Source organism: Taeniopygia guttata, chromosome 3 (genome assembly GCF_048771995.1).
Source record: "Taeniopygia guttata chromosome 3, bTaeGut7.mat, whole genome shotgun sequence".
In the NCBI taxonomy this organism is placed as follows: domain Eukaryota; kingdom Metazoa; phylum Chordata; class Aves; order Passeriformes; family Estrildidae; genus Taeniopygia; species Taeniopygia guttata.
The window spans coordinates 5046329-5062208 of record NC_133027.1 but is presented as its reverse complement, the minus strand read 5'-3'; the positions used below and the strand labels follow the sequence as shown (position 1 = coordinate 5062208).

The following is a 15880-nucleotide window of genomic DNA, read 5'->3' as shown; positions in this document are numbered from 1 at the left end:
CCAGCATGGTGCTCCAAAACTGGAGTGAAACACTACCAGTCGCTAATGTTAACAAATTTGTTTATACATTTGAGTTTTATGGTAGGTTCCTGTTGGTTAAATATGGTCATGTAGGGACATTTGAGGCATCTTGTGCTATGTGCCCAGAGTGGTCTGGTCTGGCACTGGGTTTGCAGATGTGTTTCCTTGGGAGCTGCAATGTCTTCCCAAGTGACACCAAAATAAGGAAGCTGAGCCCTGTCTGCAGTGTCTCTACAAAGAACAGGGACAAAGAGATCATCTCATTGCCTTTTTCTTAGAAAACTCTCTGATCTCTGTAGAACAAGCACCTGGAGACTGTTCACCTCCTGCCATGAAGAGTTTGTCTATGACTAATCAAACAACCCAGGTAATCTACAGAGAAACCAACAGATTTCCTTAAGCCTTAGCAGTGAGCCTGCTCTTTCCAGCCCCTGAACATGTTTTAGTTCAGCTTATCATTGTTCATCCTCTTATGGTTTACAATGCAGGTCATGAACTTGGAGTATAATATTCCAGCACTTACGTTTTTAAAGTGCAATCCATGTACCATTTTAAGCAGAGAAAATACTCAATTAGAAGGCAGCATGATACTCCGAGTACAATGCTGTGTGACAGGGCAAACAGGAGAAGTAATTGTATTTGTTTAATTCAAGAAATCAAGTGGACAAGGGTATCCAGACCTTTCTCTTACCCTTATTACTTGTTTCAATTTTGTTGCTGGTATTTTTTTTCCTCCTGTTTAATAGGCAAGGCAGCTGACAACTGAATTAGTACTCTTCCCCTAGTATGCCACTGGCTCATGACAATAGCCTTAGGGGTAAGATATAGATAACTGAGAAGTTTTCTCACTGTTGTGATATATTTTTTCATATGGTTAATAAGGCAATTGAAATGACATCCTGTCACAGTGGTAGAATCCCGTGAATTTGTGATGTCCCTTGCGTTGCCACTAGGAGGAGATGCGCTGTGCTGTTATCCCCCACGCCTTTTCTTGGAGAACACGGTGAGAGGATATGACAGTCTGCAAGCTCCAGCGTCCTTTAGTGCTGCTAAGGATTAGCTACAGTGCTTAGTATCACTAATGGGGAAGGACTTAGGGCTGAATTGCTGTTGCTCCACTGCAGATTTTGCTTCAAAAGCCCCACAAGAGTGCCCTTATATTCCAATCAGTGAGTTTGGCTACAGAAGCACAAATAAGAGAATCATCAGCAATTAAAACAAAACAAACAAAACTATAATAATGGCTAAATCTGCATAAGAAGTCTATTAGTTGCTTATGAGCAATTGCATAGCTTTCCTTTTAACAGAGTCTATCAAAGTATGTTGGGCCCAGACGATTTCCAAAAAAATCAAGTTAAGGTCCTGATGCCAAATCCTGTTATTGCCAGAGTAAATCAAGGAATTTACACTGAAGGCCAGATCAGCTAAAGCCTCTGCTGGGTCTGTTTGCATCAGGATGCCCTGTCCTGAAAGGTGTGAAAGGCAAAGTGAGGACCCAGCGCCGAGCGCCTTGTGAGGGCAGGGCTTTTGTCAGCAGAGATCTACATCAGCACCAGGCACTGCTCTAACACAGTAATTGATTATTTCCCAAAGGCCTCTGCACCATCAGCTCTGATTCACATAAAACCAGTGCCTCCTTTCAAGCATCCACAAGAGCTCCAGTGGCTGCAGGGGAAGGAGGTAATTGGAGTGGCAGGGAATGCCCTGTTCTCAATGGATGGGCAATTGCCCCATGGCCAGGCAGAAGTGGAAGGTGGATTTATGCACAGGCACATATTGTTCAAGTGGCCCCTGCCTCTGAATATGCTGTCTGCACTTGAAGGGCTCCAGCTTGAGCGTTACAGGTCCTTAATCTGATCAGTGTCTAAGCACAGAGCTTTCAGCTGGAGTTTGGCTCACTGCACACAGGCCATTGGAAAGAATTTTTAGCTCACAACTCCTGAACTGGTTATTGGAAAAATCCAAGGACATAAATAAAAGAGTTCCCCTTAATCATTAAAATCGAGGCACAGTGTATGTATGTGTATATGTATATTTCTTTTTTGCTTTACAGTTGAAAGCTTTCAGAGATCTGGAGTTCCATCCTTTCTCCCCATCTTTGAGGATTACTTTGTGCTCAGATCTCTCACATCTCCTACTTTGGGGGTGCTCTGTATTTATTTGGTCCTATAGAATTACACCTCAGTTTTCAACTACTTCTTCCACTCTGTGACTTCCCTGGCACTGTTTTTGTTTAGGCAAAAGCCGGTGGGATCTGGAGAATGGGCTGGAGACAGTGGTGGTCAAGCAGCCAGAGAGTACAAGTTAATGGAAACCTTCACTTTTCAACGTGACCTAATGTCCCCATCTATGGGGACTTAATGATCCTGAAGATCTTTTCCAACCTAAATGATTCCATTCTATGACCTCATGACCACTTCCTGCTCTGCAAGCTGAGTGTTGTGAGCTAGTTAACCAATACAGTGATGGTCATGCAGATATGCTGGACGCAGCTCCAGGGTGTTATTAAACCTGATTATGGCACCTGAAATGCCAACTGCTGACCTGCTGCTCCAGAAGAGAATGGGTATCTGTAACCCCATTTCACACTTGGTCATTCTTCTAGGTGACCTGGTTGTTCTGAGGGCTCTCAAGTAGCACTGGACCCCACTGTACAAGGATGGGTGGGCTCACTGAGTCTATTTTTTTCTCCTTATTTTATAGTTATTTTTGTATTGTAAACCCCTGGACTTTGTGCAAGTTTGTAGCTGAGCAGTTCAGAGGACTATTAAATTCTGCATATTTCTGGAAGGAACAAAAATACACCCAAATTCAATCACATTTTTTTAATAGTTTCATTGAAATAGAGCTTTAGAAAAGACGAAACATTAAATGACTTGGCATAGACTTTTCTTTTTCAAGTTAAATGTTTGAAATTTCCACTTCAGAAGGTTTTTTTTATTTTAAAATCAGCTTACATTTTTAAAGGGAATAATAAAGAAGTGATAAATTAGACCAAGATACTTTGCTATTTCAGCCCTTACTGACAGGAGCCATGATCCTACAAGCAGGTATGCACACTTTAAGGCTAAGGACTCTCTCCAGCTTTTTCTCTCTGCTTAGATGCTGAGAATAACATAGGTATATTCTTTTGCCGGATGGAGGCCCAGCTGAGTTATATTTGATATTCTGTATTTGGAAGCAATGAGTGTATGAATAATACATCTGAATGGGCCTGAAGATTTAATGGCATGACAGGAGGGGTGCAGAGTACTGCGAAGCAAATAGAAGATTTCCAGTAACTTCAAGGAAATTTAGAGTTAAATAATGACATATGAGGGTACAGACAGTGATCAGTAACTCTTGATATTTTGGCAAAACCAAATTCTATGAGGCTACATGGATGGGAATTCAAAAGCAAGTGCTTTGCTCACATAGCTAGTGCAATGCACCTGAACAGAGAACATCAGAGAACATCAGAGACAAAGTATGTTTGTTGGAAGAAAAGTTCTCTGCATCTGGACTTTGTTTTCTGCTCTAAAAACCCACACATGTAGTGAGATTATCCAATCTAAACTTCTCCTCATGCCACTTGAGGCCATTTCCTCTTGTCCTGTCACTTGGTACATGGAAGAAGAGATCAATTCCCACCTGAATTCACCCTCCTGTCAGGGAGTTGTGGAGAGTCAGAAGGTTCCCCCTGAGCCTCCTTTTCTCCAGGCTGGGCCCCCCCAGCTCCCTCAGCTGCTCCTCCTCAGACCTGTGCTCCAGCCCCTTCCCCAGCTCCGTTCCCTTCCCTGGACACGCTCCAGCCCCTCAATGTCCCTCCTGAACTGAGGGACCAGAACTGGACACAGCCCCCGAGGTGATCCCAGCAGTGCCCAGCACAGGGGACAGTCACTGCCCTGTCCTGCTGCCACACCATGGCTGGTACAGCCCAGGTGTCATTGGCCTTCCTGCCCACCTGGGCACACCCGGCTCATGTTTGCTGCTGTCACCTTGATGAACATCATGAAATTTGCAGTCAATAAAATGAAGCCACAGACAAGACTGATTTTCTGTTTCAGCTTGGGAAACTGGGCTCCCCAGGATCTTGGAGGGTCAGGTACTGTATCAGCCCAGAGCAAAACCTGCAGGAGGGGTTACAGCCCAAGGAGGGTGTATGTTTATTTGAGCATTATTGAACCTGATGGGGTCTCAAGCAGCATGGTTTTGGCAAGAGCTCTTTTGCAGAGATTGCAGGTGCTGACTTTTTCCACGTTGCATTATACTATTTTTTTCCACACTGTGATTTCAATGGAGCAGCTCACCCAAAAAAAAAAAAAAAGAAAAAAAAAAAGAAAAAAAAAAGTAACTGGATAAGAGCAAATAGGTCAGACCTGAACCCTTTGAAGGTTTCTAGAGCTTGTGCTATTGACAGTTTCTTTCTTGAATTTGCTTTGTCTTTGTGCCTGGTGAGTATCTGACTGCTGTTTTAGGGACTACTAGCATATTCTACTGAGCACTAAATTTTACAGTACCCCTACAGTAAGCTTAATACCTTTTATCTTGAATACTGTAGTGCATGTACCTTTATTTATAATGCATTGTACAGCCTGTGATGCTCACTAGTGCTGTGTTTTTACCATTAGCACTCCAGGAAATGAAAGCACTGTAGCTTACATTAGGACAGGGGCAATTCATGGCAGTCATATTTGTCAGGGCAGCTTTCATTTAAATTGAAGCCTGAAGTGGTCTACAGGAATAGGGAATAAACAGCTACTAGGCCAAAATACTAGAAAAAACTCAAACTGAAAAAATAAAAGCCCACAGAAGGTCATAATTTTGCTTTTCAGTTCATTTTTGAGATGCACAGTGGAGCAGAGGTGGAAGGCTATGAAGAGTCAGGAACTAGTGACTGGAAGAAGAGACCTCTGCTACCTGATGGTATTAAGAATGGAGAGAAAATGTAGAAAAGAGTAGAAAGAACAAAACCTGAAAAAGAAAGGCTTAGAGAGTGAAAAACATAAACTAATTCAAATTTTGGAACATAGCTGTTGCCTAATTTAGTATTAGAGCACTCTGAAGTTCTTGCTGTGACTTCAAGGTGAAGTTGAGGTTTCTGCCATCAGCATTTTGGCTCCATTTCCTCTTCAGATGGTGAAAAAGCCTCTAAAAAGGAGCCATTGCTCTTGACTCATAGTGGGGTTGAAGTGAGAGGACCAACTGAGTGAAACAAAGCTCCTGGGGGATAGGAGAAAAATATCTACTGAGGCCAAAAGTGAGATGGAGGAAAGGAATAAATGCATGTGGAGAGTGGAGGCAGCTCCATCATGTTCCATGACACCTGTGGTGCATCACCACAGGGCTGTTGGCTGTGTGTCTGCACAAGGGATAGATCATGCTGGTATTGGCTGGGGTAAAGTTCTTCACAGTAGCTGGGTCTGTGTTTGGGTTTTGTGCTGTCAATCGTGTTGATAAGCCTGGCAATAGTGGTGATTTTTGCTGTTGCTAAACAGGGCTTACAGAGGGTCAGGGTCTTTCTGTTCCTCTGTCCATCACCAGAAAGGAGGCTGGGGGTGCAGAAGAAGTTGGAAGGGGGCAGAGATTACTCCAATGGGCCAAAGGGCTATTCCAGAACAGATGGTGTCATGGTTGGCAATAAAAGCTGCTGGGAAGAGGAAGGAAGGATGGGGAATGTTCAGCTTTATGGCATTTGTCTTCCCAAGCAGAAATTACATGTATGACACAAGACATGAGTCTTGTTTCCCTGGACACCTCTTTGCTCATAGAAAGTGGAGAATGAACATCTGAACACAATGGCTGAACACCTCTCTGCCCATAGAAAGTGGGGAATGAATTCTTTATTTTGCTTTGCTTTTCCCCACAGATTTTACTTTACCTATAAAACTGTCTTTATTTTGCCCAGAAAGATGCTTTATTTTTACCTCTCTGATTCTTGCCCTCTTTGAACCAGGGGGAGGTAAGTAAGCAGCTTCCTATAGGGGTTAAACCACAGCAGATGGTGAGACCTTGGATTCCAAAATGGGCAGTGCAATGCAAGCCAGAGTTTTCCACCTGGGGCTGAGTACTCTGGAGCTGACCAACCCCACTGGAAGGTTTGTATCTGGACAGAGTTAAGAAAACTTTTATCATCTAAAGGAAGGCCCTGTACCCAATGTGCTACCTTTTTTTTTTAATTTATTTTTGCATTAGAAGCCACACCTTTGGGAAGAGCAGTTTTTTGTTATCTACACAACAGATTACAAGGAATACAGAGGTCCTGATCCCGCTGACAAAGCGTGTGCTGCTGATCAATGACAAACTTGTATTGACTGAAACACCATCAAGCCCAAAACATGAAAGCAAATCTGGAATGTTGTGATCTTTTTTTTTGTGTTTGCTGGCAATGAACTATGCTACAGTAGAAAAATGGGGTTGATTCTGCTTTCTCTTCCAAATGTGTAAAAGAGGAGTAATGCCATTGAGTTCAATGGAGTTTGTGTGAGTAAGTGGAAAATCAGATTCAGGAGCTCTGTCGAACCCAGCCCCACATCTTGTAGGAGCCTGCATTTCCCCTTCTTTCTCACAGGAGCTCTTTGTTTGTATTTTTCCCCTCTGTGTCTCTCTTTATTTTCTTTTCCTTTGAAGTCTTAAATCCTAGAAGTGACCAATCTTTTATCCATAATCTACAGCATTCAAATTAAAGGGAATGGTCTATAGATTCTAGGATTTTCTGCACACTATGGCTAAATCCTAGTGGAGTCCCCTACGAGCTAAGAAAGCCAGGAGAAGAGTGTGAAGTTAATTTGATCTAATCAATGTGCCACATGCAATCATGTTGTGTTCATTACCAGTCAACAAATGAGAAAAAGCCCTACATATATTTCTTATTTTTACTAAGCTGCTGTTTTATCAAGAGATGGGCTGGCCAAACATGCTCAGCAATCTCAGAAATTCCTGTTCTTGTTAATCATTGTGAAGCCTTGAAATTCCCAAGATTCCATAAATCTCCTGCTCCTGAACACTTCTAAAATCCTCTTTGTGTTATTGCAGTAATAAATACAATCATTTTTCATAGCAATCCTGTCTATTGCTTTAAAGAAAATAGATAGACTGTAAATAAGTGCATTTTCCTGTAGTAACATTAAACAAAAAGGTTAAGCTCCTACTGTCAGGAAAGATGTATTTGCAAGTGATTAGTTATATTTCTACCATAGCGCTTGTCTGTGTTCTTCTTTTGATGTTTAAACAAAGCTCTTGAACACACTGGGTTGTAGTCTCTGATGTTGATTTATAGGTAGGACTGCATTCCAAACACTGAACTCATAGGCAGGCATTAATAAAAAGGAGAGACTTTCTTCCTGCTGGTTAATATGTGACTAAGCTCTCCTGTTTTAGGCCTCAATCTGTCAAGAACAGGTGTATAATAGGGGAGTCCTTGAGGCGCAAAGACTGGAGCTATACACAAAGGGTTTTGTTCAGCTGCACTCAGGACAAATGTTGAAACACCAATTTACAAAATTGTTTTGACACAGAATTATTTTATGGCTATTATGACACAGACATAAAATTATTTAGGTTATCCGGGCCCGAGAGGATTGGTGGGAACTCCAGGTGGACCCAACTAAACTACTGTAGGTAATTGGGCAACACAATGGCAGATGAAATTCAACACAGACAAGCAGAAGACAAAATGTGTTGGGAGAAGAATTTAAGTGCTAAAAACCCAATAGACTTGAAGAACTGATAAGAACTGAAGAAATCTCACTCAAAACACCCAGTTCAGTGTTGATGGCAAGTATGTAGAGAACAGGGATCAAAATATTTTTTTCTTTTATATCTCATTTCCAGTTGCAAACAACCTCTTACATTTCAGAGGAAAGTAAATCATCAATGGCCAATATATTGCCCCCAAAAAAATTCTGTCACAACACATATCAGGCTAAAATTGAGAAACATGATTGGAATTGTAAGTATTGCCTAAATATAGACTGTGCTTTTCCTGAACATGCAAAAGACCTATCACCATGGATTTCTTCCAGGTACTTCAAGTGAGGCATTTGGATTCCTCCTGCTGCTGCTGCAGATACAGACCAAATAATTATTGCAACACCTAAATCAAAAAGTATGGGTAAACAGAGGTCAAATTACACTTCAAAAAAAGCCAAAAGCCAAGTGCACCTGCACTGGTCAGGTGCCAGTGAGCCACATGATCTCAGTGCCAGGGAATTCCATCTTATTTAAATAAATTCTATTTATGTTAACTTCATCTTCTAGACACTGGATGTTGTTACACCCTTGTTAGCAGGGATGACAAGCTCCCTGCTATCAAACATTTCTAAGTACCTTACACAGTGATCAACTCACCTCTCCATTCCCTCTTTGATAATCTGAGTTGAGCTCCTTAAGCCTGATATCGCAGAGCTTGTTTTTCAACCCAAGGATCAGTTTTGTGGCATTCCTTTGAACTCTGTGAAGTGCATCCCTCTTCTCCTGAAAATTAGCTATGCTCTCTTAAGGAAAGCAGTTTATGGTCACAACATTCCCCTGTCCAGCTTCAAATTCATTTGAAACATTTTTATAGAGGCAAAATTATATCAAGTCTTTCAGTGGTGTTTGGACTGAGTGTTTCTGTGCTCTAACAAAGCACAGTGTTTGCATATCCATCAAATACTTTAAATAATAGCACTTTAATACAACTTTACTCCAACTTTTAAGCTTTGGACTCAATGATCTCAGAGGTCTTTCCAATCAGAATGATTCTGTGATTCTGTGATAGTTGACTATGTACCTATTTGGTGTCTCTGCTAGATCTTCTCTGAAAACAACATCATGTTCCTAAATCTGTTGCAACTAAATTTGAATAGAACCCTTAAGGTTTCCAACTTTTTCTCTTTCTAAACCTTTATAGCTGCCTTTTAACCCTCAGTGATTCAGCACTAGGTGGAACAAATCAGAGCAGATCACTTAGGGCTTGGAAACAGCAAAGCATCCATTGTATCACCCTTCTGCTGCAAAACTCTCTGAGGCTCACAGGCAGAGGTGTGACTGTTCTGAGACCATCCACCCACACTGGGTTTCAGAAGCCTGGCCTTCTCCCTTCATATCCAAAATTATGGCATTTCCTGAAATCTTGAATCTTCTACAACTTTATTCCTGAGCATACACTTATAAATGTGTATATATATACATATATGTGTATGCATTCATGTGTTTATTTATTTTTAACTTTTATTTCTTTTTGTTTTGTCTGTATATACCCCATCAGGCTTGTGATGCTGATCCTGAGCAAGAGCATCAGCAGGGACGGAAAAAATATAATTCCTTTGGTTTCAACTGTTCTAAAGAAGGTTATGCAAGGTGAGAATCTTTAGTATTATCTTTACTTTTTAGTGGTGTAAGATTTTCTTAGTGATGGCAGAGCAACTAAGATCAGTTAGTCCACAGGTTGCGACTGTATTCTGATCTATACAGCTGAAAGAAAGTGTTCATTTAACTGGAAGTGGAGTAGTGTCAGGTTCTTTTCTCAGAAAATTATTTAAGTAGATTAAAAAAAGCCTAGGAAACATTGTCTTCAGTTCACTTTTTATGCCTGTGTGATACATTAGTGAGGGGAACAATTAGATGAATTCTGCCGGGCTGATTGGGATTTTGCTTGAACAAATGTGTATCAGGCGTTGCTCCAGAGATGTCAGCAGAGATAAAAAGCATCAAAACAACACACAAATCGAGCAGTGAAATTACTACAAATGCAGAAACTAAAGCAAGAATCAGTATTCTTTTCATAAGAGTGTAGAATTTCTCTTTCCTGGTCTGAATTTTCCCTTCTGCAAATCATTTCATAACAAAACATAATTGTCGAAGCCCCTTAAGATAAAAAACAAACTGGAACCGAATATTACTGTCCCAGGCTCTCACTCATTCTGATATGGAACAGAAAGGAGATGATATCAAACCATAACCACAGATCTGAGTATTAAATGTCTTTTTATGCTGGCTTAAAATTTCCTTAAGCTCTGTGTTGGCTTAGTATGATACTTTCCCCCAAATATTTCTGTATGTTTCCCAAATAATTCCATAGGGAATAATTTAGAAAAGGGTAATAGCTCAAAGAACATATAGACAAGAAAAGAGAAAAAGAATGTCAAACTTTATGGAAAAATATTTAGGTCACTTAATCTTGTGCAGCATCTTGAGTGTTCTATGATGTTGAATTTTTGGGATTGCAAAAAACCAAAACAACCAAATGAAGGAATTATTAAAGGAATTTGTGAACTTAATGAGTAGAGAAGGAAAATATTCTCCACCTTCTTATGTGATTGACCCAACCTTCATATTGAAGTTGCTACAGAGTTTTTCACTACATCCAAAGGGTTTTAAAGCTCACCCAATAAGCAAAGTGATCCCTCTGATTTGCTGTGATTCCTGAGAAATCTGTTGTAGTGGAAGATGTCCTTTCCCATGGCAGGGGGCTGGAATGAGATGATCTTTAGGTTCCCTTCCAACCCAAACCATTTGTTGATTCTATGAACTTTAGCCAAAAATGAAATCTGTGAGCTGCAGTCAGAGTCTTGAATTGAAATAAAAGCTTCTGGAAAAATTAAAAGGAAAATAGAACAAACACAATCTGGGCCAGTCTAACAAAAAAATGAGGTGGATTTTTAAAGTATCTTTCAGCACTAAAAAGTTTTCAGTCACAAGTGAAATTGTAAAATTGATTTCAGTAACAACATAAACCTGTCCTCATTTTTATATATAATTGCTAGAAAACTCAACATACAAAACACACAGCTGAATGCAGTCCTCGAGGTCCCTGTGTCTTGTGACTGCAATATCCCCTTTCTGTTATTAGAGTAGGTGGGGAGGCGACTTGGGATTTCTCAAAAGGGGACAAGAAATAGAACAGTGGTGGGGAAAAAATAATAATAAGAAGAAATCAGGATGCCTTATTGAACAGCCAGAGTCGTTTTATGTGGCGTTTTCCCCCTCCAGCAACCAAATGGAACCCAAACAAGACTATTTCTCTGAAAACTTGTTCCACCCACCATTCCCCAACTAAAATACATTGTAATAATATCATAAAACAGCCGAGGATGAAGAGTTTATTCTGATGGACTGCTCAACATCCTCAAAGAGTGGAAATTAATATACCTTAGAATCTCACAGTTGAAGCATTTTAATGCAAACTCGTGGTTTGCAGGGAATTGAAATACTTCACCTAAATAATTTATATATGTATCTGTGTATATTAAAAAAGTGGAGAAATGAAATTTCATAATAGCAATAAGTCTGGGGATGTTGTTATCAGGAGATAATCACATCCCGTGGGGGTTCTTTCACTCAGCTGCTCCTCCTTTCCCTTCTCTTCCACAGTCCTTGTCTCGCCCCTGAGGTATGATTTTTCTCCTGATAATTCTTATTGTGCCTCTGTGGTTAGTAATAATAATTAAAATAAAACACTTTATTCACAACTTCCCTGAGTACTCAGCATATGATCCAACTCCCCGCCCACCCTCTGTTTTCGTTACCTCCACTATTTTATTAATTGCCTTGGAAAGAAGAAGAAAAAATAAAAAATCCAGTGAGTGGGGTTCTGTTTTCTGACAGAAAATGCAGAAGGCTGTTGTGGCTGTATTGATCGGGCTGGGAGAGCGGCATTGCAAACAAGCAGAGCTCTCCTGAGAAATACACACTGAAGATCCATACGTTCATTGACATTTTATAAGATGTCTAGACTTGCTAATCCACTATGAAAAATGCAAGCTTTGTAGTATAAGAGGATGGAGAGGGGGCCGTGTCTCTTGCTCACAGGAGCAGCCCTCTCATGTACCAAATTACCAACAGTTTAATAAGGATGGAAAGTGAGTCCAAATTAAGATTTATTTTCAATGGCTGGGACACCCTCTGTATTTCCCAGAATGCAGAGCTGCAATTAGCCTCAAGCCAGAAAAAGGTTCTGAAAGGTTGGTTGAGATGCTGGATGGATTTTGTCTGTGTATGGGGAGGAGAAGAGAGCTGTAGCTGAAATTTTATAAAGTCTGAATATCTCTGTACTAAATGTTCCCTTCCAAAGTCAGACACTTTCCTGCTCCATCTATTCACCTTTCACAGCAACTTTTTCCCCCTGCAGACTGGTAGAGGATAAAGTAGTAAATACACAAGTTCTCAGTGCCCAGCCATCCCTTTCTACCAGCCTCCACGGAGACTTCTGTAGGCAAAGATGAAAATGGAGAGAGAGTTGGCAGAAACCACATCTAGAGGCAGCGGCAGAAAATTTTGCACCCCAGAGATGGGAGGAAGAAGACAGCTCTAGGTCACCTTTGTGGCTTCTCATATTCACATTGTTGCAGCAATGCCTTAGAGAGAGATTCGAGCCTGGCTCAATTGCTCCAGCATCTTAGGGACCAAAACTGAATTTCTGCTGTCTGGCAGCTTGTTACCCTTGGAAAGAAACCCTCCTTGCCCCCTTTGCAACAGCCTCCAGTAAAATTTGTCTGCCAATCTAAAATAAACATGTGGGTTTTTATGAAATTAGAGAGTGTTTCTTTTGTAAGGTGAAAGCAAGGGCAGGACACTGCTGTAGTTAAACTAGAGGTCTGTAACATCTATAAGGAAATTAGGTTACAACTAGTAGTTTGTCCTGAATACAAATGCAAGTGCACTAATGTAGTGTGTTTTGTGTACAGAGTTAGTGTTGTGGCAACACTACAGCAGAGCAGTGAAGGTGCAGGAAACCACGTGGGATTTTTTAATAGCTTGGAGTGGCATGACAGCACTCAACGAAACTAAGTCATGTACCCAGAAGTTCAACTACACAGAATCAATAGAACAGTTTGATTGGAAGGGATGCTTTAAAGACAATCTCATTCCAATCCCCTGCCATGAGCAGGGACACCTTCCACACCTCCCAAGTCTTATCCACCCTGGTCTTGGATAATTCCAGGGGTGGGGCAGCCACAGCTTCTCTGAGCACCTATGCCAGGGCCTCACCACCCTCACAGGGAAAAAATTATTGACCAAGAACAATTAGTGTCAAAATTACCATACCTTAATTCTAAACCCCCTGTACAAACTCTGACTTCTTCACAGATGCTTTTAAAAACCTCTCTCTGAAGGTCTTTCACTAAGGAAAGAGAACTATACTGGATTCATGCAATAAATTTTAGTCAACACTCACAGTGCATTTAGGATCTGTTGGAGAAAATACTCTTTGCCATACAGAAAGACAGACTGTAAGTAGAGTTAAACTCCCCAGCAGTAGGAATGCCTTTGGAAAAAATACTGTTAGGCACAGAGCTTCAAATTTCAAAAGCCAAGAAAGGACTTCCTTCAACTGCATGGGCATGGAACCAGCACTCTAGTGCAGTGTAAATATATACAAATATATGTTTGTATAAATATTTTATATATATATATATATATATATGTATATATTTATATATATTTTTATATATATATATATATATATATATATATATACGTGGCCCGTAAACCCGTAGTATTTTCTAATACCAATCGTCGTCTAGGGCAAGGCTAAAATTATTGATGTAAAAAAGACAGTATAAGGTATTATATTCAAATTCTATTGAAGCGAGAGTTTGACAACCCAAGCTTTGCAGGGAGCTGCACAAAAACTTTATTATATGATCCAAATACGAAAGTCCAAACTTACAAAAGAGTTGGATTTTATCTTCTGAGAAGCTACAGAAGCCCCATCACAACTTATCAGGAAGTAAGGTTTTAATACTTTATGGAAAATGTGATCTGTTCCAAAGGGTGCATGGGACTCCAGAAGTGCCCATCTCATTGCTCCCGTAAGGCCATGCAATAATCTTCCAAAACAGAAATAAATATATGTCCAGGCAAAATTTTGCAAAATTCCTTTATTATTATCTTCTTCTGTCTTTTTTTCAAATTATTAAACAGCATTGGAGAGCATTACCTCCAATCAGGACATTTAATTTTTTAAAACTAAGGCTTGGTAACAGCAGAGGAGGTTTTGCCTGAAATCATGTTTCAATCTATGAGATAAATGTTTATGTCTGCTGTAGCAATTTTCACTGTTTAATATTGTCATTTTCTAGCTAGTATTAACTGTATAAAACCTTTTGGGGTAAAAAATCTCAGTTTAGTAGTGATCTATTATAACCAATATTGCATAGATTTTCACCACTTGAGTTGCCACAAAATTGGTGCTGAATCATGTCTGATGATAATGTTCAAGGGATGAAATAGAAAAAAATAAAAATCCCTCTCCCATCCCCTGATTATGAATAGAAATTAGCAGTAAGCCAAACACATGTAAATTCTTAGGACCTCTTGGGCACCTAAGATTTTCTGATGAACTCAAAAATGTTGATCTCAAAATACCCAATACAAAAAAACCAAAAAAAAAAAAAAAAAAAAAGAGCATTAATAATTCTTGAAAATTAGTCTCACTTATGGTGTTCAAAGCAGGGAATTAAAAAAATATATAAAAAATATCAGCAGGAAGTCCAACTAATAGTAAACGAGTCTGAGTCTGAAAAGACAGATCTGAATACTTTAAAAAAATCAAGATAAAATACTCTAGACAATTCCTTAGTTATGGAACCACCCTTTAGCTATTTCTCAGTTCCACCTGCCTCAAGGAGCAAGTGAAACTAAGAAACCACTTTTTAAAATAATATTTTCTGGAAGCCAAGTAAAGTATTCCAGGAAGTTCAGCTCTGTGAGAAATTTGCAACTGCTTTCCTTTTTGATGTCCCTCCAGTGACAGGAAAGTCATTTGCCCCAGAGTGTGTATATAAATAAGAAAGAATAACCGTAAAAGAAGATATTTTTTTCCCTTTCACAGTTCCTATGGAAAAGGGCATTAGTCAAAAGAAGTAAAGTATGCTGGATCGTGACTCGTATTCATTACAGCTTCCTCAAAGCCAGCTTGAGTTCAAAACCACATATTTTTAAATTAATAGGTATGGGATCAATACTTTTTTTTCTTTTTCCAGGATTAGTGTCCTGGCTTCTGACAGAGGAAAAAAAAGTAAATCTTGGGTTTCTCAGTACAAAATCAAGAGTCTGTGACTTGCATATATAGTTAGCCTTGGAAACTGAGTTAAAACCTTTGTAATACAGCTTGGAGTTACATTGACTTCCATTGAGCTCTTGGCTGAAAAAGGGATCAAAATATGGCAATTCTGTTGTAGATGTACAAAGAAAACAGTGAACTTGACAAAAGATTTTTTTTCATCTAAATGCTGCAGTTAATTTGACTGATTCTTTGTTTTGTTTCTAGGCTCAGTCTCTAGATCATCAGTGCCACATATATGGTAATTCACTACAGGGCTTCCAAGTGGAGAAATAAAAATAATTAAGTCATAGAACCATTTAGGCTGCAAGGAATCTTGGATGATCATCTAGACCAGATTCTTCTTCAAAGAAGGAACATTTCTGAAGTTATATCAGGCTGTTAATTCCCATGCACTCCTCACATCCTGGTGCAGCTTAAAGGAATAAGAATTTGACAGACTAGACTTGGAGATCTGAAATTTGCCTCTTCTATTTCCTACTGAAATAAAAATATTTTGCCACAAGTTAGCGTTTCTTTCATCAGCCTTCTTTTCTCCCCTCCTCAAGGGTACTGCTCATGGGTAAAGTTTATTATGTGCAACGTGCTGTATAAAACATAAAACAAAAGTTCATTCCATTTACAGCACAGAACTTCAAACGACATTTCAGACTTCCCAGGTTCCCCAATTACATCTAAGATTAAAAAAAATAATTTCAGCAGCATATCTACTACTATTATTGCCACTGTACTACAGGGTAGGGCAAGCATCACAGAATGATTTGGTTTGGAAGGGACCTGAAAGCTCATCTCATTCCACCACCCTGCCATGGGCAGGGACACCTTCCACTG

General features: G+C 39.8%; 1 long non-coding RNA gene across 1 annotated transcript in view; it reads left to right on the top strand.

Moving 5' to 3' along the window:
• The window catches only part of LOC140683614 (uncharacterized), a 48491-nt gene extending 32962 nt beyond the window's left edge, over positions 1-15529 (top strand). Inside the window, exons 2-3 of the long non-coding RNA XR_012054795.1 lie at positions 9251-9342; positions 15257-15529. This is a non-coding gene — a long non-coding RNA (uncharacterized lncRNA). The remainder of the gene's footprint in view (positions 1-9250; positions 9343-15256) is intronic.
• Positions 15530-15880: the final 351 nt, after the last annotated feature.